The sequence below is a fragment of the Elephas maximus genome, chromosome 24 (assembly GCF_024166365.1).
Source record: "Elephas maximus indicus isolate mEleMax1 chromosome 24, mEleMax1 primary haplotype, whole genome shotgun sequence".
NCBI lineage: Eukaryota > Metazoa > Chordata > Mammalia > Proboscidea > Elephantidae > Elephas > Elephas maximus.
The window spans coordinates 33,649,106-33,660,353 of record NC_064842.1 but is presented as its reverse complement, the minus strand read 5'-3'; positions in this window follow the sequence as shown (position 1 = coordinate 33,660,353).

Here is an 11,248-nt window from a genome sequence, read left to right as displayed (position 1 = left end):
ATTTTTAAAAAACAGATAAGATGGCACATCTTTTCACTCTGTCTGTTTCATTCATTCAACAAATATTTACTGAGCACTTACTATGTGTGTTAGACACTGGACTCGGTAGTGAATAAGACATGGCTGTCTTAAACTTACAGAGTAGTGATGGATCCAGAAATTTGACAGTGTGACAAGTGCTATAATGAGAAAAGCAGAGGGTACTAGGGAAATCCAGAGTAGGAACACCTATCCCAGCAGGGGAAGTCTTCCAAGAGGCCTGGGAAAGGGAAGGAGCTGCCCAACTATCCCTGCTAGGGAGAAGAACAATACATGGGAAGTCCTAGAGGGCAGAGAGTGTGTAACATGCTATCATATGCAGAGAACTGGAGGTACACCCTACAGCTGTGTAGAGTATGGGAAGTAGTTTTTTTTTTTTAAATGATGCTAGAAGGTCATGTAAAGGTCAGATTATAAGAGGCCTCATTATTTACAACTTATTCAAAGGACAGTGAAACCAATACAGACAGTTAGAAAACTCCAAAATATAAATTAGGATAATATCACACAGTAGCCACAGGCTAGAGGAGATTTTTGACCACCAGAGGGAGCCTGTAAATGTTAAGAAGAGAACATGGCTCACAAGCAGACAACGAAAATGGAAAACAAGTATTAGAAACCCCTTTCCCTGTATCAGTGAGGTGTCAAAGAGCAAGTTAACACTGTGGATGTATGTTAAAGGACTGGTTTAAACCTGCAAGGTGTAAATGAAACGCATCTTGCCCATCTGTAATTTTAGACTGCATTCAGCACATTGTTTATCACAGCACTCCTTGGAGTGACAGAAAAAAGGGTACGGCTCCAGAGAGAAGGCAGACTTCTTTCAAGGTGGTCAGCTAGGTACACTGGAGAGAAGGTAATTCTCTCCCTTCCCAACATTCTAGCCACTGCCAAGCCTAGGGAATTAATCTTATACTGTCCTCTAGTGGCCTTAATTTTTTTTTTTTTTTTTAAGTTTTAAATATTCCTGAGACTAGGCAGAATTGCTCAGTTACATTGGAAAGTTAATAAGGTGGTAGGTGGTTCTTGGTGCTTTAGAATGTCTGTATTTTTTCAAACCACCCTCCCCCCTGCCCCATGGATTGAATTGTGTCCACCAGAAATGTGTGTGTCAATTTAGCTAGGCCATGATTCCCAGTATTGTGTGATTGTCCACCATTTTGTCACCTGATGTGATTTTCCTATGTGTTGTAAATCCTATCTCTATGATGTTGATAAAGTGAGATTAGTGGCAGTTATGGTAATGGAACAGGACTCAATCTACAAGATTGGATTGTGTCTTGAGCCAGTCTCTTTTGAGATGTAAAAGAGAAGCAATCAGAGAGATATGTAGATCTCATACCACCAAGAAACAAGAGCCAGGAGAATAGCACGTCCTTTGGGCCCAGAGTCCCTGTGCTGAGAAGCTGCCAGACAAGGGGAAGATTGATGACAAGGACCTTCCTGCAGAGCCAATAGAGAGAAAGCCATCCCCTGGAGCCGATGCCCTGAATTTGGACTGCTAGCCTCCTGGACAGAGAGTAAATTTCTGTGTTAAAGCCACCCACTTGTGTTATTTATGTTATAGCAGAACTAGATGACTAAGACACCCCCCACCATTAAGATGTGGTCTAACAAAAAAGTATATGAAAATCCACAAGAAAGTATAAAAGTTAAATTACGTTTAGATGTCTCCATCTGTGTTGAGAAGTACATGGAAAACCTGCCTGGTGATCACAATTAGCAATCTCCAAACAGTGGCTATACTTTGACAGACCCACTGCTAACTCTAAAGAGTTTTCAACACTGCCAAGAGCCAGATGAGAAAAAGGATTCCATCTATGGAAACACAACACAGACTAATGAGAGGTAAGGGAAATAAACAACAGGCCTTTTTTAAAGCATTTTCTACCAGAGTATTCGAAGCCCTTTGAATCAAGTTGGGAAGAAAACATGGTGTGTATATGAACCAAAGAAAGGTATCTTTAGGTATTTACAACAGAGAATGCAACAATCAGAAAAGTTAAAGGTATACTTTAAAGCATTTGGGTGAAGAAACAAACTTTAAATGGCTGAAGGATTTGTTCGGAATCAAATAGGAGGCGACAGAATTGGAACTAAATCCTGGCTCTCCACTCCTGGTCTGGTGGATCCTTGGATCTCCCCTCTCATTGAGGAAGAGAGAAATTACTGTTCTTCAAGTACAGTTAGGAATAAAGAATAAGAGATTTTAAATAGAGAACTCAAATGCCTAGACTTTATAAATCCTTTGTCTCCAAGGGAAGAAGCTGTAGAAGAAATAAGTATTTTACTGTGTTCTCTCCTCAGTGGAAGATCTGTTTAAAAGTTGTGCCTTTCTGATATCTAACACATCTAATCATGACCTTTCATTATAAAAGTGAGGACACATTCTGAGGGGAAAAGTTTTTAACCGAGGACTGAACTCAAAATGTTATCTGGTTCCTGAAGGGTCAACAGAGGGAGAGCATGACAAAAGCAAGAACCTCAGTATCCCAACCAGGACTCTACCGATTTAGTCCCATCTAACAAACGATTGTATGTTTATATGTGCAAGGCACTATTTTAAGAATTTTATAATTATTAATTCATTTAATCATAATAACGCTAGATAATACCTGTAGACTTTAAGAGTCCATCTGCAAATTTATTTCCATGTTGATAAGGGCCTGCTGACTAATGAGGATGTCCCCTAAGGCAGAAGGAATAATATAAAAGTGCCTAGAAATAGGCAGTAGTTTCCTATGGCTGGTATACCAAATTACCACAAACTGGGTGGCTTAAAACAACAGAAATTTATTCTATAGTTCAGGAGGCCAGTGGTCCAAAGTCAGTTTCACTGACTTGAAATCAAGGTGTCAGCAGGGCTCCACTCCCTCTAAAGGCTCTGGGGGAGAATCTATTCCTTGCCTCTGCCAGCTACTGGTGGCTGCCGGCATTCCTTGGCTTCTGGCTGCACCATTCCAGCTTTCAAGGCCAGCATCGTCAGATCTGTCTGCTTTGGCTTCATATCACCTCTTCGTGTGTGTGTGTGTGTGTGTGTGTGTCAAATCTCCCTCTGCCTCTCTCTTATAAGGATGCTTGTGATGGCATTTAGGGCCCACCTGGATAATCTCTCCATCTCAAGATTCTTAACTTACTACATCTGCCAAGAACCTTTTTCCAAGTAAGGCTACATTTACAGATTGCAGTCATTAGGACCTTATATCTTAGGGGGACCTCTGGGCAGTTCTACTCTGTCCTATAGAGTCACTGTGAGTTGGAATCGACTGCACAACAACGGGGTTTTTTTTGGTTTTTTTTTTTTTTTTAATCTTGGTGAGGGTACTTTTCAGCCTACCACAAAATCCCTCTGGCTAATAAGTCCCCCCACCCCAACACACACATAAATCCTACCACATTTGAACAGGACTCTACGGTGAGATCAAATGATTTATCTACAACTTCATCAAAACCACAGGGAGGTCAACAGATGAATGGGTAAAATATATCTGTACAATGTAATAATATGCAGCCCTAAAGAGAAGAAAATTCTAATACATGCTACAATATGAATGAACCTTAAAAACATGTTGAGTGAAATGAGTGAGACACGAAAGGGCAAATACTGGATAATCTCACTTACATGAAATAGGTAAAATAGGCGAATGCATAGAGACAAAAGCTTGTTGGCTACCAGGGGCTGGGGGAGGGGGGAAGGGGGAGTTGCTGCTTACAGGTACTGAGTTTCTGTTTGGAGTGGTGAAAACTTGGATATGGTGGCAATGATTGTACAACATGGTGAGTGTAATTAATGTCACTAAATAGTATACTTAAAAATGGTTAAAATGACAAACTTTTTGTTATGTTTATTTTCCACCCCCCCCCCAAAAAGAGGCACACGGAGGCAGATTTCAGGGCGATGTAAAAAGCTCCCTTTAAGGTACCTTGCAACACAGTGAGCTAACTGTTCTTGGAGTTGTTCAAGCAGGACCAGAACGGCTGTTAAAATGAAGGCAGTCCTTGCACTGGTTGGACAGTGATTAGATATAACTCTTAAGATTCCCTGTCAACGTTTAAAGAATGCCATTCTAATTATTCTCCAGATTTTCCAGACATCACGTTGCCTGGACACATTGGCAAGGAAACACCAAGGCAGCATTTCCGCTGAGCAATTACCTTTTATCTGTGGGCCTTAGTTTGAATTCAAGTCAGAACCTGCAAGCAAATAGGACTTAACTTGTCTTTCTCACAGCATGTACTTCTTATGCTGATTTTACTCCTGGCTTCATCTCTGTCCTACCCTCCTTTGTCTTGATTTCCAAACCCACTTCCTTTTTTTCTTTTTAATTGCATTTAATCTTACTGAGTTGGTAGATTTTTAGAAAGCAGCCTTAAACAGTTTCTGGAACAAATATCAACCAAATTTAAATAAGTAAATATATGAACAGGCACCTCTGTAAACTAGAGTATGCTTTCTGTCCTATGGGGCAACCTTCTGTTCCTAGGTCTTTTGCGCTCTTTCGGGTTCCGCACAGTGGAAGTGACTTCTAAGGGTGTCTGAGCCTGTATAGATTATTAGGCAATGAGACCGTCATTTAGGGTATGTGTGATAGAAGTTTGAGTAGGGGGGAGGGTTGTCACATGGCACATGACTAAAGGGAGGCAGAGTTGAACCTAATGTTTTCTGCCAGACAGGCAAATGGGTCGAGAATTTTGGGACCAGTACCCAGTGGGTAGTATGAAATGTTTGTAACATGGTAACTGTAAGTGGAATCTGGTGAGTGAGGGCCCATCCTCTTTCGCCAAACTCATCTCCACTCTAGAATCCTAAGGCATTTATGCACAGGGACACACCAGATACATGAGCTTGCCCTTCAACCTCAAATCCCCAAGTCTTTCCTACTGTTGTGCTGGACTCACGAATTTCAAATGAACTTTCTTGTCTCTTTAGCACAAATCATGTTTGTTATGGATTGAATTATGTCCCTCCCCCCCACAAAATATGAGTTGTAAATCCTAACCTGTGGTTATAATCCCATTTGGGAATGGGTTGTCTTTGTTAGGAAACCCTGGTGGCGTAGTGGTTAAGTGCTGTAGCTGCTAACGAGGCAGAATTAGTATAAGGTGTGTCTCCAGTCAATCTTTTTTGAGATGTAAAAGAGATTAAACAAGCAGGTGAGAGAAGCAGAGCTGGAGAAGTGAGTTGCCAAGCCACATGAAGATTGCCCAGGATCAGAAACTCAGAGACAAGGACTTTCCTCCAGAGCTGACGGAGAGAAAAATCCTTCCCTTCGAGCTGCCGCCCTGAATTCGGACTTCTAGCCTCCTAAACTGTGAAAAAATACATTTCTGTTTGTTAAAGCTGCCAATTTGTGGTATTTCTTTTATAGCAACACTTGATAACTAAGACAGTGTTCTAAAAGCAGTCTTAAAGAGCTCTCTCACCTTTTCTCCCCTAGCAATCCCCTAAAGCCAGGAGAAAAAAAGAATGAAAGATAAAGGGTGCCTTTCTTCCTACAACTTAGAACTGAGCTAAGGCCCTTATAGACTAGGTTTGGCTCTTTTCCTCTCCTAGGCTCTTGTAAACTAGGCTTGGCCATCCAAGAATCAGGAAGTACTCTCAGGCCTTACGGTGACTGTTAACTTTAACCAAGACAATTTCTAATGTTGCAAATGGTTAATGCGCTTGACTGCTAACTGAAAGGTCGGAGGTTCAAGTGCATATAAAGGTGCTTTGAAAGACAGGCCTGGCAATCTACTTCCGAAAAATCAGCTATCGAAAGCCCTATGTAACAGTTTTATTTTGACACTCATGGGGTTGCCATGAGTCAGAATCACTTGATGGCAACTTGTTTCATTTCCTAATGCACATACTTCTCCCATCAGAAACTACCTTTCCAATATAATGGTTTATGTGTTCCTGGGGCTCCATTTGTCACTGACTGTTACTAGAGCATCTCTGTCTTGGAGATAAAATAGGAAGCAGAGAGAGGAGGTCTTTGAGCTCCTGCCAGAGCTTGGGGATGCATAATTCTCCAGTTAGCATTTGCCACTGGCCTTTCCTCAGGCGTCTGGGCTATACCTCTTTCTTGCTGACTATTGCTTCATGCTTTTATTTTGATAATATTGCTTTCTTGGTGTATTTAATAAAGGTTTTGCTCAACATTCTGTAGATCCTAAGCTTGTTTGTGCAAGGCCTCCAGGAGATAGGTCAAGAGAATTACATTGGAAGCTGGATTCCACTGAATTAGATACCCAGGGGTCTGTCTTCAGAGAATTCTGGCCAAGGGCTGAGGGCTTGTCAAGGTGGAAGGTAACACATTCCTATCACAATCAGAACAAAGGTGTCAGTCAGGGCCTTAATATTTTTTCTAAATCTCACAATAAGTGATCAGCCAGTCAGGTGGCCCATGAACTTTTGTAGAATTTTCACCCATGAAACTCATCAAACAGGTGTCAGTTATTCAAGTATAACTTCCAAATGTTATGTTTGCAACATAAACTCTATTACCTCCAAACAGAATGGGCTCAGATACAGTTCTCTGAACTCTACACATCTCTCTGTACAATCTTTCCTGAAGACAAGAAGATGGGACATGCTCGGGCTTTCAGTCAGGAAGGTTTCTTCAGGCAGAAAGATAAAATTGAATTGCCACCTTGCCTACAGCAAAATGAAGGGATGTAAGTTGCTGTACAGCCTTTCCATCACCCCTATATTTAGCGTACGTTTATAATCATAGGCTTTAAAAGAAATCAGGTCTGTGCATGTAAAAGTCAGACCAAGAGCCTGTAAAAAAAATATTACACAGTAAATCATTGAAATAGTAAAGCGTAGTGGTGTAAGATTAGGGGGTTGTACCAGTTAATCGGTTGTTGCAGCCATTCAGTGATTCTGGCTTTGACATTAAAGCCAGTAATGAGTTTAAGTTGACATGACCCCAATCTTTGAAATTGTGATAACAGCTCTTAATAGGCATCCTCTAGGTTTCTGGGCCAAATTTGACCTGTTACTTAGAAAATGTACGGCAGAATTTTGTTTAGGGAGAGAACCTCAGCAATTTGAAAGTATAGTGAAAGTTTAAAGAGCCAAAATTGCTTTTCTGGAGAAGAAAAGATGGAAGGGCTGGCCTAACTGCAGTCTCCCATCTAGATAAATGAAGACAGAAATACAACTTGAAACCTTATTTAGAGTTTAAAAAAAAGAAAAAGAGAAAGCAAGCTAAAAAATCCCACATCTTGTGAGTTAGACTGCCCTAATGAAATGTGATTCTGTTTCACTCAAATTGAAAATCTACTGCTGATTCCATTTGTTTGGGATCTGATGTAATATGTGAGAGGGCTGTAGAGTTGTGGAAAGTTTTCTGCAATAGGCACCTGAAGACCACGTTTGAACCTGATTCTTAAAGCTTTTACCTGGATGGCTTAGGATGAGTCAGTCATTTACTCTCTCCGAACCTCGGTTCTTTCATGTGTGAGAAGTGAATTCCACCCCTGCCTTACAGGGTATGTAAAACCAAAAAAACCAAACCTGTTGCCGTTGAGTCGATTCTGACTCATAGCACCCCTATAGGACAGAGTAGAACTGCCCCATAGAGTTTCCAAGGAGTGGCTAGTGGATTGGAACTGCCAACCTTTTGGTTAGCAACTGAGCTCTTAACCACCAAGCCAACAGAGCTCCACAGGGTATGTAAAAGTACCTTTAAATATTATGGAAATACAGGGCAAGTGAAAGAAAAGCAGAGGTATCTCTTTTGATCAAACTCCTTCATTATCTTGGTGACCCAGCTTCAGTACTTCATTTGTAAATAATGATGATTTCCCTAAAAGTTTTAAGCACCTTCTATGGGCACCTGCTCTCATGAAGCTTCAAGCTTCCTTTAGTTGGATCTATTTGAATGCCTCAGAATTTTCATCCCAAAACCAAAAATGGTTTGACTTAGGGCCTAACACTCATCACAGTAGCCTTTTCCGTTCTGTTCTTCAAATGAGCATTTCCCCAAACAAGGTTCCTGATGAGCCTTTTCTTTCATAGCAAAAGAGCTGTTTTTTCTATTTTATTCTGAAAATTTCAATTCATGGGACCTTATAGATGAATATCTAACACTATTTGACCTAGTCAAAAATAAACACTTTAAAGGAATAGGCTGATTTTTTCCCAATTCAATCCAATAACCTTTTCTGGTGGCATAGTGGTTGAGTGCTACGGCTGCTAACGAAAGAGTCAGCAGTTCGAATCTGCCAGGCGCTCCTTGGAAACTCTATGGGGCAGTTCTACTCTGTCCTATAGGGTCGCTATGAGTCGGAATCAACTCGACGGCACTGGGTTTGTTTGTTTTTTTATAATAACCGGCTTTATTCCACGGCTTTTGAAGACGGTTTCTTTCACTTTCTTTTACACTGCCATTGAAGTAAGTAAATGACCATGTATAATACTGAAGCAAAGGAAAAATATTTCTTTTCCAAGCCATCCTTATCAAAGATAAATTCCTTCTGCAGAATGATAGTTCTTAGAATCACATATGATCCTCTCTCCTGATGAGCTTCTTCAGATTCCAAAATTGTTAAGAAACAGGAAATGCTGTCCTGAAAACTCCTCCAGCCTTTCACCGGCACGCCCAAAAATCTAGCTATGAGAACAATCTTCCTGAGAGGTAAGGTCTGGGCCTCTTTGTGAAACATCAAAGTCGATCACACCGGCGATACCTGCTTACCAGACCAAACCCATTGCTGTTGAGTTGATTCCTACTCATGGCGACCCCATGTGTTACAGAGGAGAACTGTGCTCCATAGAATCTTCTTGGCTGTTATCTTTATGGAAGCAGATCTGTGGCACCGCTGGGTGGGTTCAGATCACCAACCTGTAGGTTAGTACTTGAGCACAAATGGTTTGCGCCACCTAGGGACCTTTCTACTTCCTTAGATTTCACTTTATTGTAGCACTAGCCTACGGCTTAAAATGGGCACTTAAAGGTAGATAAGAGTACAAGCTCCAGCTCAGTCTTTATTTAGCTATGTGAGAAAAAAAAAATAACAAATATCTTACTTTGATTTTAAGGGTTATTTCTTACCCAAGAAACCAAAAGTTAATTGGAAAAAAAAAAGCCTGACCCAAACTGCAAAAGCATTAACTCTTTTTTTCCCCAGAAGCTGCTCTGCCATATTGTCTATTTGTCTTTTCTGACTAGAAAAGGGTAGTCAATAACACACCCATTACCTCTGATTTAATGAAAAAGACTGTGGGTTTCTTTAACGTTAATTTCAGAGGTCTCAAATTTACAAATGGGTACAGGGCCAAACCTTCAGGAGTTACCTTTTTAATTTCCAGAACCCAGTGCCCTCAACTCGGTCACCATTAATTACTTGGTCACTATGGAAACTTGTATTCATTAAGGAAAAAAATACTTAAGCTTTTGGAAAATCTCCAATCCTCAGAAGTGTCTCTTTTCTTCATTTTTCCTTTATTCATGGGAGACTCTGCTCCTCCAGTTTACAAATTGTCAATTAAATTATGAAACAATCAAATATTATATTCTTGTTTTAAGATAATTCAAAAGTGGACACGGGCAATCCGGGGTGGAAAGGAGGAATGTGCAGTCCCATTATAGGGACAGCAGCTAGAGTCACTAACAATGTGTGTATAAATTTTTGTACGAGAAACTAACTTGAGCTGTAAACTTTTAACTAAAGCACAATTAAAAAAAAAAAAAAGATAATTGAAAGGTTTAATTTTAACAATTGTAACTAGCCAACTTTGGGCTACTTACTTTTCGAGGTGAAATGATCTCCCTGCATGCATATAGAATGACTACTTGGATTAAACTTTGTTTCAATTTCTTGGAGTTTTGATTATTCATAACAGTAGCAAGAAAGTCCCACTCCAAACTTAAAGGTAATGATTTATGCCAGGGAGCAGTAAAGGGCACTAGTTGAATTTATTTTTTAATCATCTGCGGAACGTTTGCAAGGAGAGCCTATTAGAAAATGCTTGTATTTAGAACAGTACATTACGTTTGCAGTGAGAGAAAGCTTGAGGTGATTTATATATATTTCACCTGGAGTATTAAAAGTGCAATGGTTTAAATATATATATGCCCACTGCATCGTAAGAGGGGGAATGTGTTTAGTCCTTCCCCAAAGTAAGGGAGAGTCCTCCTGTTTGCCTCAATTCACTCCACCTCTAAATTCTGACAGAATATCCAATAAGGATGAGAGGCACTGCGGATCACAGTGATCTCAGAATAGCCCAGAGGCCAGGGGGCAACGAGCCGGGAAGGAACCCATTCTAAGCTATAAGGCTCCAGAGCCTGAGCCTGGGCTGGTCCTGCATGCTTCACTCCTTGTCGGTGTCCGGCCCAATCCCGGTGGACTGGTATCTCCTGGCTATAGCCTTGGGGCCCGGGACAGGCCAGTCTCTTTCTTAGCCCTACACAGAGACTCCACAGCTATGCAGAGCAGAACCAGTCTTTAAGTGCTGGGCACTGGATTGACATAAAGCAGTGCTTCTTGAATTCTGTGCAGAGAATCCTCTGGGACTCATGTTGAAACGCAGGCACTGACTCAGTAGGTCTGTGGTGGGCACAAGACCTGCATCTCTAACAAGTGGCTGGTGATACCTAGCTCATGGACCACACTTTGAACACTGAATACCTGAAGCAGTGGGCCTCAACCTTGCTGCCCGTTAAGAGTCACCTGGAGAGCTTTTAGACCCACACAGGTGCCCAGGCCTCCTCCTTACTAATCTGAATCTCTTGGGTTGGAGTACAGGCATCACTGATTTTCTAGAAGCTCCCCAGTCACTGATTGGGGCTGAGAACAGCTCACCTCCGGGTCCAATTCATTGTAAAGCAGGAGCCCAGTCTCAAATGAACAGGTTCCTGCAGATGACCAGACTTAACCTGGTCTTATCACTTTCAATTTTTTTGTCCTCCACGACCAGAAAAACAAAATTGCTGAAGGTATTTTACCGCTGAAGGCAATGTACTGTCATCCCTCATTTTAGCCACTATTTTCAAGAGAGGAAAGAGGCAGGAATATTCTCTCCTCTTTGTACCCAGCCAGCTCTTAGCACAGGGTCACGGACACAACAGGGTGTCAGCACTTGGTGGTTTGTGATGTTGCATTTTACTACCTCTCACTAACCCTGGAAGAGGTGCTAGTATGCAGTAATTTCATCTGAAGGTGTAAAAGGAACAGAGTCTGGAGTATTCAAAACCTGACCAGTGAAAGGATA